The 20,907-nt window shown below is 49.5% G+C and overlaps 1 protein-coding gene across 2 annotated transcripts in view; it reads left to right on the top strand.

The window, feature by feature from the left end:
• Positions 1 to 393: 393 nt before the first annotated feature.
• MESR3 (misexpression suppressor of ras 3) overlaps positions 394 to 20,907 on the top strand; it is a 201,385-nt gene continuing 180,871 nt past the window's right edge. For both annotated transcript variants that reach the window (XM_089560342.1, XM_089560341.1), the window contains exon 1: positions 394 to 576. The gene's annotated coding sequence lies outside the window, so the exon portion shown is untranslated. The remainder of the gene's footprint in view (positions 577 to 20,907) is intronic.

The following is a 20,907-nucleotide window of genomic DNA, read 5'->3' on the forward strand; positions in this document are numbered from 1 at the left end:
TGTAACAGTGCTTCTAAGAGATATGTTGACTGCAGACAACAACGTCTGGATGCGCCGGCGAACCACTCAGACAAATCAGCCAACGACATGGTCCCGCGCGCCGATGCTTGTTCGCAGCAGCGTGGCGTCGATTTCGTGAATATCGCCAATACCTCTTTGGCTGACTTATGGGTGCATGTGAACTGCACGCCGGTGAAAGCCGGCACCCGCTGCCAAGCTGCGTAATTATCTCTGAGCGAAGTGCCTCTTGCGGGCTTGTTTTACCTTTCAAATATCCCGCGCTGCGCTTTTCAAAAATGGTGACGTCGAGGAGTACCGCGTAGGCGGAGCCGTGACGTCATGAGCGTCGTCTGCTGCTCCCTACCGGCGGCGCCGTCGGAGCCAGCGGTGTTCGCTTTTGGCCGTCAGACGAGTTTTGACTGTCGGCTGCGATGGGATACGAGTGATACAAGCCTGCGTACCGTGTGTTTGAAATTTGGTGAAACTTTGTGGTGCCAGCCCCTCTTGGATTTCTCTCTCACGTTCTGCTTTCTCGGACACTTCGGCGTCTCGGTGCCCACTCTGCGACTCCTACAGGTGAGCTCGAGCTTCTCTTGCTGTCAACCACACGCGGGATTCACGTTTGCAGCGAGTCCGCTTTGAACGCTCTGGCGGGCTCTGTTCGAAGGGGCGGGACGGGCAGTAGCGGTAAAATTTGAACGCCGAAGAGTGCAAGTGGCATTGGAATACTTCGTTTCGTTGTGTAAAGGCTGTGTTCACCTGTTTACCTTCCATTTCGCTCTCTAACACGCTGGTTTTTGTTTGTTTTTGTTGCGCGAAAATCCTTCCCAAGCGAACGGCCTCGCGTCGGGCTTGTATGGTATATGCATGCTTCTCAATTATGTCGCTCTTCATAGACCTGTCACTAACTAGATAAGGGTCCCTGGACAAGTTAGGACAAAGCCGACTGGTTGTGCTGACGGGAGTTTTGAACGTAGATATTTAGATGAAAAAATAAAAAAAACGAATAATTGACAATTCGTGAATTGATTCAGTAGCTGAATAGTTAGTTGCAACTTATAAACGTTTAATAGTTTCGAAAACACTGACTGGCAGTGATTGTAGAGGCAGACTACGGCCACTTTCTTCGTAAACAAGTGCATCGCAACTTCCTCGTCTGCCAGTTATTTAGTCCTACGATTTCTTCCACCCGTCCTGGAAGTCCGCGTATGGATCAGATTTTGTTGAATTTGTTGGTTCTGTTGCATTTTAGTGATTTTCTGGAAATAACTGATATTGTGCTTCAGATATGTCTCTGTCGAAAAAAAAATGTCTCAGCGTACACCCGGTCGTGGCGGAACGCTCGTGGGTACGGTACTAGCAGACGACACTTGGTTCACCCTTCCTATCAGATCACTTCGAGCTTTTCGATCATTTCCTATTGGTGCTAATTCTCGATTTCTCTTTTTTTCGTTTTTGTTTTCATTTCTCCTTGCCTTGAAATACGATGCTAATGCTGAACAGTAGTTTAATAACGTATGCTTAATTCACGGCCCCACAGACTAATGAACTCCGCACGTAGCCCGTATATCTCAGTTGTAGAGACGCGGATGGTGGTAGACTGCTTTTCTTCGGTTTGGCTTTTATTGTTTAAGAATATTTGGCCGCGGTTATATATATTTATTAATTTGCTTTTCAGTCCGGCATTTCGAGGGGCATAGATTAATGCACTGTTTTAAAGATGTTTGCAGAGCTCAAAGCTACATTTCATTTTAACATTAACCCGCATCTCGGTTGCATGAATGCGACAGAGGCCGACCCCAGTCCCCTTTTTGAGGGAAAGAGCAGGTTTTGAGAAAGAAAAGCGTGACTCGCCCTCTACTCTCTTCCTGGACGTTTTTACACTTTCCCCTCAAACAGTGGACTGGGGTCGACTTCTGTGGCATTCATGTAAACGCGGCTAAGGGTGGAGTTATTTTGGAATCTAGCCCGAAAACTTAATGAGACCGAATCCGATGGAGCAGCGAGCGGTGAAAGTCAAAACACTTTGGTCCAGAGATTTTTGGGCGCGGAAAATGACTTGACCGCCGCCCGTTCCCACGGCCGCTTGGTCAGCTGTGCGAGGGTCGTCAGTCAGTCAGTCCGTTTATTTGTGCTGCCTGGCGCAGCTATGTGCGGCTGGACGCGTCTTATCGGGTGCGTGAGTATATATTTTCTCCCCCGACTGTTTGTCCCGGGGCGGTCGAATCACTATCGCTGTCGCTTTGCGCTCCGTGCCAAATATTTTTCAGCTTTAGCGCTCGTTCCGATCTGTCGGCCGTAGCGATTGGCGACCGAGTAGACTGCGTACTGTGTTCAAGCAGATTTAAGCTGCCTCGATTTTGTTCTTTCACGTTACAAGGGTGCGGTGTCAAAGTAAGAGACAGAAATTAAATGAGATGCAGATTGGACTGCTCGTTGCCACCCCTGAATAAGAGCTGAGGCGGCTGCGAAATGCTTTTTTTTTTAATTAAAGAAGTGTTGGTTGGAAGGCGTAAAAAGATAGGTGGTGTCATAAAAATGTGTGCCAAATATTTACCACCCCTTATGTCATAATCCTTTATGGGCCTTTAAGGTAATAAAATGAAATTATGTTCCCTCTTTTATTACGAAATCTCTCCAAAGTAACCACAGGCTAGGCTCTGTTCAAGCTCACGACAGCCTATCGCGTTTATTGTGTAACATTCTGATAGGCCAGTGTCTGAAACGGAAGCAAGACAGCTCCAATGGGAACAGCAACTATTTATTATCTTCGTGTTCTTCGCGTTTCATTTGACACTGACAGCACAGTTATCGCTGCTTCATCTCAGCCGCCGCAATGGCTCAGCAGTTATGGTGCTCGGCTGCTGACCCGAAAGACGCGGGTTCGATCCCGGCCGCGGCGGCTGAATTTCTTTGGAGGAGAAATTCTAGAGGCCCGTGTACTGTGCGATGTCAGTGCACGTTAAAGAAACCCAGGTGGTCGAAATTTCCGGAGCCCTCCACTACGGCGTCTCTCATAGCCTGAGTCGCTTTGGGTCGTTAAACCCCATAAACCAAACCAAACCAGTTCAAAGCGAAAAATGATAGCTATCACCACCCGAAAACGGCTCAACGTATCCTCCACCACAAAGCAGGAAGGCAAGCCAGAGAGGATGCCCTGCGTGTCTTATCTGCTTGTTCTGTCCTTGGGCCCTGAATGTCCTTCTTTGGAGAAATCGTTCGTTGTCGTCTCAAGCCGCGAGCATTAGTCTCGCAAAGTGAGCTCTCACTGACTGTTGTATTCGACTCAAAAACACTCAGTAAACGCAATTTGGCGAATAGATATGCCACAACACCGGGGATGTCGCCGGCTCAATCATTCGCAAGCTGGGCCAGGAATATTTTCAGTTTTTCTTTGCGTTGACATCTTCATAAGAGTGTGCAACCATCCGAGCGTCAGCCTCCCGAGTCGAAAAATACATTGCATCCCTTTGGGGTTTCAAAATAAATCCACTTACAATTTCCAATTGTATACTTGAAACGAACTGGTTTCAAATGGACATTTCGATTGGAACCACTTCGTACAGTTTGGGTTTCCAATTAGAACGTCCAATCTGAAACCGAGTGCGGACGTTCCGATTGGAACCAATAGGAATGTCCAGTTGTCTCCAACTGCATATTTGGAACCAATAGAACGCTCCAGTTGGAGCATTGCAATTTGAACCAATTACTTTCATTTGCGAAGCCCAATTGGACCTAATGCTTTTTTTCGCTTGGGTAACTGTAGTCGGATACAACTCAAGAAAAAAGCGGCTTTTCCCCGTCGAAGGACTCCCTTCCAGCCAACGGCGTCGGCCGATTCTCATGAACCTGCTGGCGGGAGTAGCACGCCAATGCAGATAGGTGGCTACCCCCCTTTCATCTACCCCTCCCTAGCCGCCGCGGTGGCTCAGCGGTTATGGCGCTCGGCTGCTGACCCAAAAGACGCGGGTTCGATCCCGGCCGCAGCGGCTAGAATTTCTTTGGAGGAGAAATTCTCGAGGCCCGTGTGCTGTGCGATGCCAGTGCACGTTAAAGAACCCCAGGTGGTCGAAATTATCCGGAGCCCTCCACTACGGCGTCTCTCATAGCCTTAGTCGCTTTGGGACGTTAAACCCCAATAAACTAAACCAAACCAATCTACCACTCCCTGCATCGTCACCCTAGCAGGCTCATGAGAATCGGCCGACGCCATTGGCTCTGGCCGACGCCTCTGGCCGACGCCTTTGACTGGGAAACCCTCCTCTTTCTTGAGTTGTATCCGACTATATAAACGCTGATGATTCTTGTCAGCTCCGCTGTGCGCATTTTTTAAAAAATGTAATGGCATTTAGTGCGGCGGGTGGGTTAAATTCGCGTTGTTGCGGTAATCCTCATTTCACTCTGTGCCGCGCTCACGCACTCAACCGTTTCAAAACTTTTGGCCGCGTCGCGGAAAAGAACCGTTCGCAGTGCGATGCACGCCGCAGATATCGAGCGTCCATCGTCTCGGCGCTATGCGCAGACACGTCTCAGAGACAGCGGTCTACCAGTATGAAGAAATGAAGTAAAATAACACAAAAGAGGAGAGGGAGGGCTGTGTAGCGTAATGCAGAGGCTTGCTGCCAAGGTGGCGGCCAGCCAAGAAGCCGAGGGTGCTACTGCACGCAGCTCGCGAGACTGCGTCGGCAGAAACTAGATCACCTCCCCTTCTTCGTAGCTGCATATCTCCTCTGGCAAGTGCGAACGTGTCCCCAGTGACACCCGGCCGTTGGACGAGGATTGAATAACCGCGGTCGCTCCCCAGTGCGCGCGCGATTTTGAGACCCGTTCGGACGACTTTTGCTTCTTCTATCATTATTTCTTTGTTTGTTTTTTTTTTTGCTTTTCGAAGAAGCAGAGTTCGCGCCTCTGGTAGTATTATCTTCCCGGTAGGTCTCGCCATGCGTTAAAGTTCTGCGTGTGTATTTGGGGGGAAAAAATAAAAAAACGGAAATGACTGCTTATTTCAGTTTCGTTGTCAGTCTTTCACGTGAGCGAAATGTGATCCGGACATGGCTGCAGGAGGACACGTTGGAAGGTCGGCAGAGCTTTGCAGTCTCTCCGTTTTATCGCTTTTTTTTTTTTCTGAGTGATCCGACCAGTTGCTTTTGCCCTCTGGTTATAAGGGGCTTGAAAATGGTCATTAATGTTTATTGTTGTTGGTTTATTGTTGGCCTTGTTGCGTACGCGCATGTCCACCCGGCTCTGTTGCGACAACTTTCATGGAGTAAAATTAACTTGTTTCCAGCGTCGTCCAGTCTGCTCCCTCGTGTGAGCCCGTCCTTTTTGCTGTGTTTTTTTTTTTTCGTTCACATGCCCGAACTGGCCCATCAAGCTACGCTTCTTCTATTTATTGGGGACCTTTCGACCGCATACAGCTGTGAGCAACTTTGAAGAGAACGCTTCAGTGGCACTCGAGAGCCAAATTAATTTTTACCTTTGAGTCGAACTCAAAAAGTCTTTCGATGGATCGTGCGTCCGAAAAACTGCCAACAAAACGAGAAAAAAGAAAAGTATGCTTCTCAGTTAGAACCTAGAACCAGCGGGTGATCGCAGGAGCCATGACGTCACAGGGGCCACGATGAAGAGCGGAGCATAGCTTCCACCAAAGCTGTCTTTCACTATGCAGGCCGGTGGCGATAAGCGGATTGGGTAAAGCACGCATGGCGGCAGCTGTACTCATGCGGTGTCTAGAATAGCTGCAGGAAAGCGAAGAAAAAAAAAACGAATAAATTTCGTCTCTTCCTTGCCAGGAGAGACAGTGACAGCGATAGCTGTCCCGCTGAAAACGTGGACATGCAATGCACTGATCGCTCCTAGAAAGCGAAGCCATTGTCTAACAATGCCTGACGGTGTTTTCCTCTGCGCGGCACGATATCCACGCCGGCTGTCGGCAGTCGCCATTCGTCGCCGGTTGCCGAGTCGGCGGCAGTCGGCGGTGGAAGCCGCATTCCTTTCTGCTACCTGTGCTGCCACCTGGCTGTGTGGACAGCTCTTTCTCGGGAGAGCCCCGCGTTTTTTCGCGATCGGCGCATTCTTCCCTGGGCGTCTTAAATCTTCGCGGTTTATCTATTCCCTTGCGGACAGCGTGGGGTATTTTGTGACCCCTCCCACTCCCGTTCTGCATACCGCCCGCACAATGGACGTCCGGGTGAAGGAGGTACACCGCGCACCTGCGAAGACCTTCTCCGGACTCGACTCAGAGGAAAGGAATCCCGGACATTGAGACCTCTTTACAAGTATGGGTGGAAGAGAGGGGGGGGGGGGGGGGGGGGGCAAGAGCAGAGAGGGGATTGGGCTAACCCCCTGCACCCTCATCGGGGTAGAGTCGTGGTTACCCGCCGCAGGGGCTGGCCCAGCACTGTTTGTTTTTTACGCACGGAAGGAGGATACTCATTGCTTTGACAAGCGTTCATACCTGTTTAGTGGCTGCGGAACATTGCCTCTACTGGGAGACAGCTTGATAAAAAAAAAAAAAAGCGGAATAACGATGGCCAAAAGGTGCGGCTCTGGGGCACATACCTTGTATGAAAAATGTGAAGAAAAAAAAAATGACTGGTAATTTCGAGGAAATAGTGTCCATTGCCGTTCAAGGCTGCTCTCCAGGACAACGCCAAGCTGCTGGATCGGGTCATTTTCTGTTTTCTGAACTGTGCTGGTGATAGCGGCGTTAGTTCGAAATACAATAAAGAAAGGCGCATGGATGCTATAGTTGAATACAAGTAAAGAAAAGAGCGGCTTTTCCTTGACATTGGAACCCCTTCCAGTCAATGGCGTCGGCCGATTCTCACGACCGTGCTAGCATGACAATGCAGGGAGCGGCAGATGAAAGGGGATATTCCCTCCCCTACATGGTCGGGGATCTCTGCCAATCAGGGAATTTCATTACGGAGAAACTGGGTGTTTTTTTTTTTTTTTTGCAAGTCTACAACCTAGATGCTATCGCGTTAATGAATACTCTTCCGCAAATCCGCATCCCGTAAAATTTTGTCCACGACTGTACCTTGGACGACTCTTCAGCGGCCGGCGGGAAATAAAAGGGGCAGCGAACATCATCATCATCAGCCTGACCACGCCTACTGCAGGGCAAAGGCATCTCCCATGTCTCTCCAATTAACCCTGTCCTTCGCAAATTTCTTAATCTCATCCGCCCACCTAACTTTCTGCCGCCCCCTGCTACGCTTGCCTTCTCTTCGAATCCACTTCGTTATCCTGAACGCAGTAAAGACACCTAATTTTTGGGTGCGTGTTTTCTTCTTTGTAATGATGCGTAAGGCGTTATTATGCGTGGTATTCCCCGACGACCGCTGAATAATTTACCATCGAATTTCTTTCTCGTCCTGTTTCAGTTTCAACAGCCGAACAATATCTGTGACGTCAGAGGTTATAGGTCACGTGAGGCATGAAACTGCAATATAATCGCTGCTTCTACATTCGTCGTCATTCTGACTCTCGACGGAGGCTAGCGTCAGCACTGCAGTGGATTAATACGATGAATCGGCGATTACGTCGCAGTCTTTCCATTCTTCACGTGACATATAATTTTGACGTCACAAAACCGAAAGAGCGCGAGAGAAAAAAAAAAAGATAAATTATTTAGCGGCGGCAGGCGAACACCACATTGTGATTCATGTATATCAGTGCCTTCCGAATCACTGTAGCGAAGAAAACATGCCACCAAAATTAAGGACCATCGGCTATCTTGCCTGCGCATTACATGCCTTGTCCAAGCCCATTGGTTTCTGGTTGGGAGGCTCAGCATCCTTGCCCAGCCAAGGATGGCTGCTGAGGTTACCCGACCTTCTTCAAAACTTTTAATATTAGCCACTCATAAAATTTCTTTCTTCTTTCATCACTAGGTTGTACAAACCAATGTTTTAGGCCCTCTGTACCATCAGTAATTACATTTCTATAAAATTCTACATAAAACAAATTCTCTATACCTAGAGCTTGCCTGAGTTGTCTATCTGCCATAAAACCCAGCACAACAGACGCATTTCTTCCCCTTGATTTCGACTTAATCCTCTCTTGTCCCCTCACCCACTGCATGCATCTCCGTTATTTTCCGTGGCGCCTGTAATGAACTCGTTGGTGCTGGCATTAAACGCACAGGTCTCACGCCATGCTTCCCAATGCACACACGCGACATGTGAACGAGAAGAAGGAAATAACTCGAGCTGAGGCGCTGCCGCATCGGTTCGCACGGTTTCTTCTGCCGCGCGGGCTGTATCTTTATCGAGCCGACGCTTTCCGCGCGCAGAGCCGGTTTTTGATTTTCTTTTCTCACGGCCCGGATTCAAAGCGCGTCCCGTGGCGCACTTTTACTGCCATGCGATGGGCGAGAGCGACGGTTTCCCCTCGAACATTTCTTTCCTGCCTCCATGTGCTCGAATCATCCTCGGTCAGTCGTGGAGCGCCATTGAAAGTGCGCTGCGCACTCTTGTGGTTTAGCGGCTGTGGGGCGGTCGTGGAGTTGCGTCTCAATTAAAATTACTGGCTGCATTACGTGACCTTGACTTTGAACTTTACTGGGAATTATTAGACACCTTTTGCATACCGTGTACCATGTTACCGTTACCGCAGCACCGCGAGCCCGCCCACCGCAGGTGAGCGTGCGCTGATTGGTCCCGATGCTGCTGGCGCGCGCGCAGCTCGTGGGTACCTGGCGCCGTCAAAGTGATTTGCGCATGCGCATTGGCTGCGCGCGAGCTTCCGGTACTCCGGTACCGGTAACACGGTATGCTAAAGGTGTCTATTGTTTTGGCGAGGTAACGATGACATACGAGGTGATGCATCTTACCCTTTCTACAAACATCGTGACGTCAAGGGGCATAACCGTATGTAATAAAGCACTATGTAATAAAGCACGTATGTAATAAAGCACTAAAAAAACTAGGCTATCTACGACGCACGCTACCCAATTCACCAAAAGACACAAAGCTACTGTTGTATAAATCTCTAATCCGCCCTGTTCTTGATTATGCAGCTGTTGTGTGGAACCCGTACAAGCAATTCGAAATTAACATCTTAGAAGCAGTCCAAAAGAAAGCTGTGCGTTTTATATGTCATTGTTATGATCGCGATTTCTCACCCTCTTCTACACTTCTCTCATTGAATTTAACCACGCTGTCTGCCCGTCGCCACACTGAATCATTAAAATTCTTACATCGTGTTGTCAATTCCTCAGTAAGGCTCTCAGCTAACCACTACATTAACTTTGCACCATTATCATCTACAAGAAGTCATCACGAGCTTAATTTGATACCGTATTTTGCGCATGCTAATTTTTTCGAATTCAGTTTTTTTCCCCGTTCAATAGAAGCCTGGAATTCTTTACCTGGGTCCATTCGTTCTCGTCCATTTCAAAACTTTGTAACTGCCATTGAAGACGCATGATAGCTGTGTATTCTTACCCTGTTGTTAACAGTTCCTTTCTTGTTTGATATTTCATTTGTGATTTTAACTTTTTGTATTTCTCACTTTGTACATTTGCTGCATTTTGTTTCCTTGCATTTTGTTTTTCCCACTCCTGCCATAGCGCATATAAATTGCGCTGCAGTATGTATAAATAAATAAATAAATAAATGAATAAATAAATAAATAAATAAATAAATAAAACCTGTTAAATAATGAAATTGGTTATGTTTAAAGGGACACCTAGGGGAGTGAAAGGAGGTAGGAAGAAGTGTTGAAGCGGAATAGGGGGTTTCTGGTTAATTGACTCTCTCTGCATTGACAGTCTTCAACGTGCACACCCATCGAAGAGCACACTGGCGTTTTTACCTCTTTCACAAAAAAAAAACAAGGACACCTATTTTGGTCTCCTCACTTGTGGCTTTGTCGTTTCTCCTGTCATGTACCACATTGTCAGCGTACTCTGGTCGTCGGATACAAGTCAAGAACGAGGCGGCTTTCCCCGTCATAGGATCCCCTTCCAGGCAGTGGCGTCGGCCGAATCTCATGAACCTGCTGGCGGGACAATGCAGGGGGCGGCAGATGACAAGAGTATAGTCCCCTCTCTGCATTGTCACTTCACTCCCTGCATAGGCTCGTGAGAACCGGCCGACGTTATTGGCTGAAAGTGGGGGGGGGGGGGGGGGGGGGGGATTCTCTAGACTAGGCTAGTGTCGAGGGTGTTGGGAAAAGAGCCTTTTTTCTTGACTTGTCACATATACGCTTGGACTTATTCGGTGCTATGGGTCGCAAACGGATGCTTGTGTCCTTGTTCGTGTTCGACTAGTTTAGGCGGCACATGCTCCTGTAATTGGCCCGTTTGTCACGAAACCTTGCCGCCGCGGTGGCTCAGTGGTTATGGCGCTCGGCTGCTGACCCGAAAGACGCGGGTTCGATCCCGGCCGCGGCGGCCTAATTTCGATGGAGGCGAAATTCTAGAGGCCCGTGTACTGTGCGATGTCAGAACCCCAGGTGGTCGAAATTTCCGGAGACCTTTCACTACGTCGTCCCTCGTAGCCTGAGTCGCTTTGGGACGTTGAACCCCAATAAACCTGTCACGGAACCACCGGTCGTGCGACAAATGTGGCACGAGGCATGACTGAGGAGGGTGTTTCCCTTCCGGCTTGGCCTCGCACGCTGGCAGCCAGCGACGGTAGAATAGCATTTGGCGAAGAGCATGGATGGTAGAACAGTGGGTCAGAGTGCGCGGGACTCGTCGGGCGTTGGCTGGTCGGAGGGCGTGTACGTGCACGTGTTAACGAGAGCTACGCGAGAAGTGGGCGCGAGCATGGTTGTTTCTTTTCTTTTGGACACTGAACAGAAAATATTCACAGAAAAGTAAATTGTTCAGCGTTCCTTCCTTCAAGTTGGCGCCATCTTCTCAGTAGTTGCGCGAAGGGGCGAATCCCTGCTTTGTGCATGCATATCTGAGAATTAGAGGGAGACATTATTCTCCACGCCCAGTAGGGAACTGCAGCCAGGTTCTCCTAGGAGGTAGGATGCAAAGGCACCCCCACACCTTGTGTCAGTTGATAAATAGCCCCTGCAGAAGTGGACGGAGAGGGGGTGGGGGACATCCGGAAACCGCAAGGGGGTTTTCGACCCGCGTGTGTTGTGTTCACATCTCTAGAGTCGCTTCTTTCGAAGCAGCAGTGAGCGGGCCGATATCGTCGCGCGCCTCATTCTGCGTAATAATAATAATAATAATAATAATAATAATAATAATAATAATAATAATAATAATAATAATAATGATAATAATAATAATAATAATAATAACATATTCTTTATTTTTGCAATGTCATGGTACATATACGGACCTGCCCAAGACAGGAGGTGCTGGGTTCGATCCCCAGTGTTGCCGAGTACCCACAGGTTTTCTAATGGGTACAAGATTTTCCCCGGCCTGGTGCTCAGCTCTTCTGGGAAGAAATGCTTGGGATAAGGGTCTTGGACTAAAGCGTTAAAAAACGGCCACACGTGGGCTTTCATCGTGCGAGGCGAATTTAGGGTTGCTTGACGGTGGAACGAATCACTGGCAATGTTTTTTTTTCTTCTTAAACCCACCTGCAACCTAAGGAGACCATCAGCTATGATCTCCGCGTTCCGTTGCCTTCCGCAGCCCATTCCCGAAGTCCAGGTGTGAGACCTAGTTCGCCTTGCTGGTTCCTCTGGACCAGGAAAGACAAGTTGTCTACGTCCGGTTGTTTTCACCTTAACTATAGATTGACTCGGACCTGAGCTGATAAAAAGTAGTTCAATTCTCTCTCTCTCTCTCTTAAATGTCCTAGCCAAAATATACGCGGTAGTTAAACTACGCTGATACGTTAGCCACAACTGTATACCTGCCCTTCTACACTATCTCGCCTAAGAGAGTGCGTTGGTTTCCGTGAACCGCGCCCACTACTTATACAAGCACCCCTCGTATCGCCGATTTCAATCGGTGCTTATTAAACGGGACCAGGTCTCGCTTCGAACTCTGTCGAGTTAATTTTGAACTCCAAGCTCTCCTCACCCAGTCACCCCCCGTAAATGGGCGCGCAAGATGCAGAGAGGGAACACGGACCTTGTTCTCAGCTCAAGCCCCAGTCTCGGTCTAACCCTCTCCAGAAGAAGCGGTTGAGATTGCGTCCTCTTCCAGGAGACTCTCCCGTGAGATCTCTCTTCGATCTCACTACACACGCCGGCGCTGCCAGGCGTGTTGTTGTGGCTACCTGCAGCTGCTCGCACACCACAGGGTTCTGGAAGCAGGAAAGCATCGCCTCAACACTCCAGTCTTCGCGCCAAATGACTGAGGGGTTCGCGCGCGTGTGAGCGGCGTTAAAAAAGCGCGCCTTTTTAGACACGCTCAGCGGTAGCAGGAGGAAGGAAGGAAGGATAGTAAGCGTGGAAGTGTACGCAGAACGAAGGCCACGCCCCCTCCACCGTGTCGATTATTCTAGCCACCCAAGCCGCTCTGCAAACCGCCTTGTTCTTCTTTGCACTGAAAGGGAGTGGCAGAGAGATGGGGAAATGCGCTCGCACACATCACCGCGGTCGCGAAGAAGAAGAACGAATCCTTTACGGCGCGCTTTCGCATAAAGGGAGGGCTGCCGGGAAGAGAGCGAAGGTATAATAGATTTCTGACCCCGATTCGCCGTCGGCAGCGTGGTGGTCCCTTGTGTCCGCGCCCGTTCCGTGCAGATTCAGTTGGGTGCAGTGCGTTGGTACTTGTCATTGCCTGGCTCCCTGAGAGGACTAGAGGAAAGGAATCGTCACTCTTGTGTACGAGCTGGATGTGAGAGTTCTTTACTGTCGCATCGTAGTATGTTGTAAACGAAAACCTGCGTTCATGCGATAAGAGTAAGTCAGATCGGCATCCAAGTGACCTGTTGTACATGGCCGGACAAAAGTTCCCAGGCCACAGTGTCTGCATTGGAGCAGTTACGCCACCCCCGAAGCTCTAAATATCTGTAAAGCGTAGAAGTATCGTTCTAACCTAACCTCTGAGAACCTTGATAGCTTTTTCAGCATCTTAGGTGCCAGAATACACCGATGGAAAGCACACCGTGTGGCCTGGGAACTTTTTACCAGCCCTGTAAATCATGAAGGGCGTGTGGGCCGCTGGAACCGGCACCCGCGGGCAAATTCCACTTGTGATGTTATTCGCTGGAACTTTGAACACAGCTCAAATAGACGTGAGACATGCAGACTGGCGTGCAACATACGCCAGTCACCGAAGTTGATTTTAGTGCCTCTTTAAGCAACGCATGTGTAGCGATCGGGCCGCTACGGTTTCGCGAATTCGAAACAGACAATTCGAATCGTGTTTTGGCGCATGGTAGCTTGCGCAGTTTATGCAGCATGAAATGCAACTCAATACCACTCCTAGACACCTATAGACAAATAACAATACACATTGCACAACGCAACACAACATGGACTTTTTTTAAGTACATGGCATTATTCTAGACACTATCCGAATGAGTCCAGTGTGTATAATTGCGAGTGACTAGTTTCAAAGTATATTTCAAACGACACTTGGTTAGCGAGGAGACTGGATGGATAATGTCTTTACCTTTTGTATCGGGCGGCAACTTGCGCCACCTAGCCTATGATACCCCCGTGTTATATTTTTCTCTCTATTTCGTTTTTAAAATGTCTAAACTGACTATCTTTTTCTCTCCAAATTCACCCCTCCTTTGACTTCCTCCACCAATCTTCTAACCTCCCCAAAGCCATGCTTTTCTCATCCACTCATTCGTCCTCCCCAGCAAATGCCAACGCCCCCTCTATATCTTTCGCTGTTCCCTCGGGGAAAGCGGGACGTTGTTGTGCGCACTTCAAAACCAAGTGCTCTACATTCTTCGTTTCATTTCTATAGGCAGCGCATGGTATATCCACTTCTTCAGATTTGGACCTGTACGTTTGCGTTCTCAAAACCCCTGTCCTACACTCTAAATAGAAAAGAGTAAAAAGGGAGTAAAATTGTCCTCTAGTGCACGCCCTTTAAAAATGGGAATGCGCTAGAGGACAGCTTTACTCCCTCTTTACTTCCATATAAGGTGTATTGGTGTCTACAGTGCAGCTTCGAAAAGCAATGAGCTGCCTCGCGAGCTATCAAATAAACGCTCAGCAAACAAAGCTGCCTGACAAAGAACGCAGGTCACTGCGCCACTTTGGAAGAACGGAACTCTTTTTCGCTGTGGCTTTAAAGAAGTAAAAAGAAAGAAAAAAGAAAGGGGCGCATGCAGCCATGCACGCACGCAGGGGGTGCTGAGAGCACAGCGCTTTCCGGATGGATACGGCTACTGGGGCGCACTTCCTCACTGAGTGCCCCTGCTGCTGTTATACACTGTTGCGTGCTCCTGTGTGCGCGCGCAGGCGTGTAGCCTGTTTGGCGTACCCGTATATTCGCCCCGAAGAGTGGCCGCTCCCGAAAAGTGCCGGTTTCAGGGCTATACTTAGTTTGGTCGCGTGCAGGGAGGACTCCTGTGACTAGCTGCAGCAGGATGAGGAAGGTGGTGTGCGCGCTGTGGGCGCACTGCTGGAAGTGAGTCGGGAGCCACGCAAGATCTAGGAAAGAGCTTCGGATGGGGGTTGCACGTGCGAAAGTGTGTATACCTTCTTGGCCTTGTTCGCAGCGTTGTGGGCACGAGCTCGCCGCGCTTTCAGGAAACGAACCAGGATGTCTTTTTTTCTCCAGACGTCGCTGTTTTACAGTTCCGCAAATTGATCTTTTGTATCCTCATATCTCATTAGGCACTCCGACTCACCCATTCGCTAGCTGCCGCGGTGGATCAGTGGTTGCTCGGCTGCAGGCCCGAAAGATGCGGGTTCGGTACCGGCCGCGGCGGACGCGTTTCGATGGAGGCAATATTCTATAAGCCCGGGTACTGTGCGGTGTCAGTGAAGTTGAAGAACCACGGGTGATCGGAATTTCCGGAGCCCTCCACTACGGCGTCCCTCATAGCCTGAATCGCTTTGGGACGTCAAACCCTCGTAAACCATAAACCATCGTATATATATAGTCACTCACTCGTTCGGTTATGCGCTCACTCGCTCACTAACGCACCCACCCATTGTTCACTCAACATTCGCTTACTCGCTCATTTACTCGCTTACTGATTTACACCCTCACTCACTCATGCACTCTCTCATGAGCTCGTGGGTGGGCTGATAGCCGCTCCTCTCCTCAAGCTCTGCCTCGTGATTGCGCACTATAGTCGGATACGAAGCGGCTTCTCCCCGTCAAAGGACCCCCCCTTCCAGCCAATGGCGTCGGACGAGTCCGAGTCACATGAACTTTATAGCTTGACTATGCGGGGAGAACCAATAAAAAAGGGGGATAGTACCCTACCTGCACTCTGTCACGCCGCTCCCTGCATTGTCCCGCTATAGCAGGTTCATGAAAAGCGGCCGACGCTATTGCCTTGAAGCGGCCCTTTAGAGGGGAAAAGCCGCTTCGTTATTGAGTAGTATGCGACTATAGTTACAATATGCCGTGCTCGCGTAGTGCGGGCGTCTTGACTGTTTCGCGTCCAGGAGTTATGCTGTAATGTGAATGACGTAAAGCAGTTTCAAGGTACAAACACCGTTCTCGAGGAACTGGCAACGTCGTTGCTCCGTGTTTCCGCTACTTCCTCCACGATACAGCGGCGCGTATCTTTTCCGGCGGAGAAGCACGGCTCAGAGATCTTGTCAACGCGCGGAAGTGGGAGCGTGCGTGTGCAGACGCACACCTCCGGTTCCGCCTCGTGAGGGACGATGGACGCTTGTGCAAGCGGGAAATAGAATTGACAGAGGAGAACCGCTGTCTCTCTATCTATCCAGTCCGCAAAAGAGAGATATAGTGTGAAAGAAGGAAAGGATATACCTCTGATGAGATGAAATGATAGATCGTGTCTGTTATGAGGGAGAGTCATTAGTTCGGCCTTATGTCATGCCATTCGTGTATTTCTATGTGCCTGCCCACGTGTTCAGCTGATCTCCCCAGAGGGAGAGAAAGGAATTTTAATGAGAGGAAAAGGAGGAGAGGTCGGCCGGTGTGGTAACATGGCCCTGGCCTGCTACTCCACACAGGGGAAAGGGAAGGAAAGGGAAAGTGCGAATGAAGGTTGATGATGGCATAATACAATGAGTTAGTGATGTCCACACACACACGCACTTGCTGGCCCTCTCATCGCGGTGAGGAGACTCACGGGAAATTCCTGTCTTCAACACACACCGACGCATGTCATTCCCTCAGGGTTATGCACTGACTACAGACCTTTCCATCGGGCGAAGAGGATGTCGAAACTGCTCCTTTCCGAACTGTTGCAAACCATTTCCACCGCGCTAATGCGATGTGCACACAACAGCCCAGCGAGCAATCGTGAGTGAGTGAGTAATAACTTTATTGAGTGTCCGGCAGGGTAATAGCATGGCCGGGCCTGCACCCGTGAAATTTGATTAACTGCGATGTCATGAGAATCGGTCGACAGTATTGGCTGGAGGCCTTCTTTTGGAGTGTTTTCTGTTTCGTTCTTGAGTTGTATCAAACTATAGCCCAGTTATACCAGCATGAAGTGACCGAAGGGGGGAAGATGGGAGTAAACGAAGAATGAGATAGGAGCTGAAAAATGTAGTAGAAACGGAAGAAAAGACGAGGTGAGGAAGGAAATGAAAGAATAAAGGACAGAAAGATAGAAAACGCAGGGAAAAAGTAAAAAGAAAAGAAAAATGGCGCTGCACGACAACTCGGGTGTTACTGGAGCGGCTTGCTCGTTTGCCCACCAAAAAGCGCCAAGGCATGCCTCGAGTGAGGAACCCGTGACGCAACAATGGAGAGGCTAGCCCGCTCCACACGAAGCGGAGGGTCCGCCGCCTGGTGTATGCATAGCTGTTGTTGTTAACCGGTCAGCGTACACACGCACGAACGGCAGAGATCCCTGTCGGCTCCTCTTCCGCGGGGCCGATGGAGCGATGCGGCGTCTTCCTACCGCCTTTGTGGAGGCCTCTCCGTTATCAGGGATCCGCATCGCGCCGTTTCCGCGGTGATGTTACGGGCGACCGACGCCGGGACGCGATGGAGCGTGCCGAGTGGCCCATAGAACCGCTTCGACGGCTACGTTTTTTCGCCTTGCTTCTCCGCTGACCGCTGCCTGGACGCGTACGCGTTTCGAGTCCGTACGCAACCTTCCGCGGCAACGGCGGCGGAGACTACAAATCCGTAAGGCCCCTGATGATGACGTCGATGTTGGCAACTCTTTGGAACAGGAGGTCACGTTGTTGTGACCCGCCAAAACAAAAAAAGTAAAAACAACAAAAAAAGACGCACTGCGCGTGCACGCAGGTCCTCATAACGGGCTGCTTAGTGACTGTGTGCGTGCGCGCACGCACACGCACACAGTGCCTAAGCAGCCCGTTATAAGTACCTGCGCCTGGCTTGAGTTACGGCGTTCGGCTGCTGACCCGAAAGGCGTGGGTTCGATCCCGGCGCGGTTTTTCGAATTTTGGATGGAGGGGAAATTTCAGATGCCCGTGTGCTGTGCGATGTCAGTGCACGTTAAAGAACCCCAGGTGGTCGAAATGCGCGGAGCCCTTCACTACGGCCTACCTCATAGCCCGAATCGCTTTGGGACGTCCATCCCCCACAAAGCAAAACCAAACAAAGTTTTTAACCAACCGCAGTGCTGGATTTTTGTACGTGGATCGCCGAGACCTCTGCTAAGTTTCCTGCTCATAGCCGCACTATTGCTCGTTGCACCGTCGTGTGCACGTGTTTGCAGCAGTCAAAAAAGCACGTGTTTTAACTGTGCAAGACAGCGCAAAGCTGTACAACTGCCCATAGGATCCTGAGCTGTGCGTGCCAAGAACGCTGTTCCGCATATTTGATTCTTTTGATCGCTCCGACGCGCTTGACGTCCAAGCAGATTTAACGGCACCTTATAATTGGAACGATCCCACGGCTCTCGAACGACTTCCGGCCCGCCTGGCGTGGCTCGTGCTCTCCGAATCGATACACTGTCGATTCCTGTAGCGTTGGGAGTATTGAGTCCGCGTGAGCCTGCGTGAGCCGCTTGCGCATTCATGTAACGCGTCCGAGCACGTTTTCTACAGCGAGCACCCCTCTTAATCTATAACGCGCATAATGTTCTTCGAAGCTTTATTTCTCACCGACGCCCCGTCGAGTTGGGCGTGTCAGCGAAAGCGGGAGTGATTGCTTCGTGTACGCCCGCTCAAACTGCGTCATGCCTGTTGATATGATGTTGCCACGAATTGGCAACACGTAGCAATGTCTGTTCACAGGGCGAGGCTAAACAGATTAAATTACCGCGGCGCGCCTAACTCGCTTGTAACAATTAAGGGCACGTGGATTCGAATATTGCTGCTGGCTTTCCTCAGTGGGACGTTGGCTGGGTACGGGGAGACGCCTCTTATTTCCGAGCGATTGGCAGCCGGGAATCGATGAGGGCGAAATGTAATAGCGACCTTGTGCCGTACTTTGTTAGCGTAGGTTAAAGAATCCCAGAGGATGGAAATTCGAAATTAATCTGGAGCTTGCCTATAGCACTCATGTGAAGCCTAAACCCGACATACCATACCATACCGTACATTATACCATATATATATATATATATATATATATATATATATATATATATATATATATATATGGTATGATGTACTGGCATGGTATGACAGAAGCCAACAGCCACAGAAACCAAGGGGCACAGGGGATTTTTTTATTTTTTTTTAAGTTATTGATTTTGTGGTGTTGATCAATTTAAATATTACTGAATATGTTATCGTTTAAAGATAACTGATTAGAACTGATGATAACTGATGGTATGGTATGTCCGGTTTAGGCGCCATGCCATATACCGTACCGACTGTACTAAGCCGTGCCGTACCGACTGTATACTAAGCCGTACCGTACCACGATTCAGATATCGCGCTGGCCGTTCGGCGAGGCGGAGAAACTGTAAAATGCCTACAGTCGGGTACAACTCAGGAAAGAAGCGGCTTTTTCCTCGTCAAAGGACCTCCTTCCAGCGAATGGCGTCGCCCGAGTCTCATGAACATTCTAGCGTGACAATACAGGGAATGGAAGATGAGGGGTTAGGCCCCAGCCTGCATTACGGAGGTAGTCCCCTCCCTCCATGCGTTGTCGTGCCACTCCCGGCATCGTCACGATACTGACGATAGCAGGTTAACGAGAATCGGCCGACGTCACTGGCTGGAAGGGGCCCCCTTTGATGGGGAACAGCCGCTTTTTTTTCTTAAACGAGAACATTTGACAGAAGTCTGTCCAGTTGAGAAAATTAATTTAGGAGAAAGATTACTGACGCCAACCACGTTTTTTTTCCACCACAGTTTCCCATATACGCAGGCACGGCTTCTGTGGGAGCGCTTTAATTTGCTGAGCATTTTAAATGCCTTTCAGAGACAGCAAAAAGACGACCGCTTTTCGTAACCTCGGTCGTTTGTTTGTGCAGCGCTGTTTGTAGCCGCCGGTGTCATATTGCGTCGTCCCGCAACACAATGGCCGTTTGGCTTTCTTTGTGTCAGCCCTGGCGCTCCCGTGGGCCACGTTTACACGTAATGCATTGTTTGCTCGCGTTATCAGCGAATCAATCGAGTCGCTTTCGGCCCAAAGCAATGACGAATCCGGATGTTGCGGCGCCGGCACGTACACACCTGTACAACGCCCCCATGTAGTTAACGCTGAGAGGCGTTCATTGTTTCGAGCCTCGGTATTTGCAGTCGCTTAATAACCTGTACGAAGAATGTCGCCTAGCTTGTTAGGGGGCGGGCAGGATATGTGCCCAGCCTCGTCTGCAGAACCAGTATGCGTGCGTTCCTAATCAGCTCCGGCCGTGACCTTTCACAATGGCGCGTGCTTCGTCCTCACTGTCGATTTTGTAGCGAAAGCTGCTTTAGCCACGAACTTGCGATTTCGCTGTGGCGGTGCTCCGAGGAGGCACAGAGACCGACCTTGAGCTGTTGCCTAGCAACCGCCGCAGCTGGCGGACGCCGCGCGCTCGCCGCGCCATCTGGCATGACGTCACACCGCGCGCCTCGCCGCGGAGCCGCCGCCGCCGTTTGGTATGACGTCACACCGCTTGCCTCGTTGTTTCGCTCGCTTTCGCTACGTATATCCTGGCATAGCCGAGCTAAGACATTTCCATTTTTTGCGGCATAGTAATGCCAGTTTTGACGGACGTCGAAAAACAGGCGAATCGTGTTATAACTAGTAAAGTGATTAATTAAATTCTGGTAGTAAACTTTCTAACTGTTACCGATAGGCACTGACTGCAATTACTGATTTGTAGCAGGCCGTTAGTACTAGCCGTATCTGTGTTCAGAATTTATAAAACTCGATTACCCTCGCCGCTGTGGCTCGACAAAATTTGGCTACATCGTGCCAGAATACATACGCTTTCGAAAAGCATGCAGGCAAAGGAACCCCTCCAGTGCACGTAACTTAATCAAAAAAGCCTGAATTCGTCGAGCCATGGCGCCGAGGGTAATCGGGTTTTCGAAATTCTAAAAACAGATACGGCTATTACTAACCGCCGGTTACAAATCTCTAATTGCAATCAGGTGCCTATTAGTAATAGTTAGAAAGTTGACTACTAGAATTTAATTAATCACTTTACTAGTTGAGGGGCTTTAACTAGTTAACATGATTCCCCTGTTTTCTGACGTCCGTCGAACGATATTACTATGCTGCAAAAACTTCTCTTTACTTAAAAATCTTTATTTTTAAAAATTAGTGATTTTCTTCCCTGAGACACCTGGTATATTTTCGTGGTTCTCGTTTGTAGCATTTTTTTTTATTTAGCGGCTCAGCGACTTTTGTTTATAGCAACTGTTTTCGGTCTGTTTCTTTTTCCTGTTCGCTTGATTCTGGAATTTCTTGTTGGTCGTTTAATGAGTTAATTATTAATT

This window comes from Amblyomma mixtum, chromosome 9, assembly GCF_055824585.1.
Source record: "Amblyomma mixtum isolate Tamu chromosome 9, ASM5582458v1, whole genome shotgun sequence".
In the NCBI taxonomy this organism is placed as follows: Eukaryota; Metazoa; Arthropoda; class Arachnida; order Ixodida; family Ixodidae; genus Amblyomma; species Amblyomma mixtum.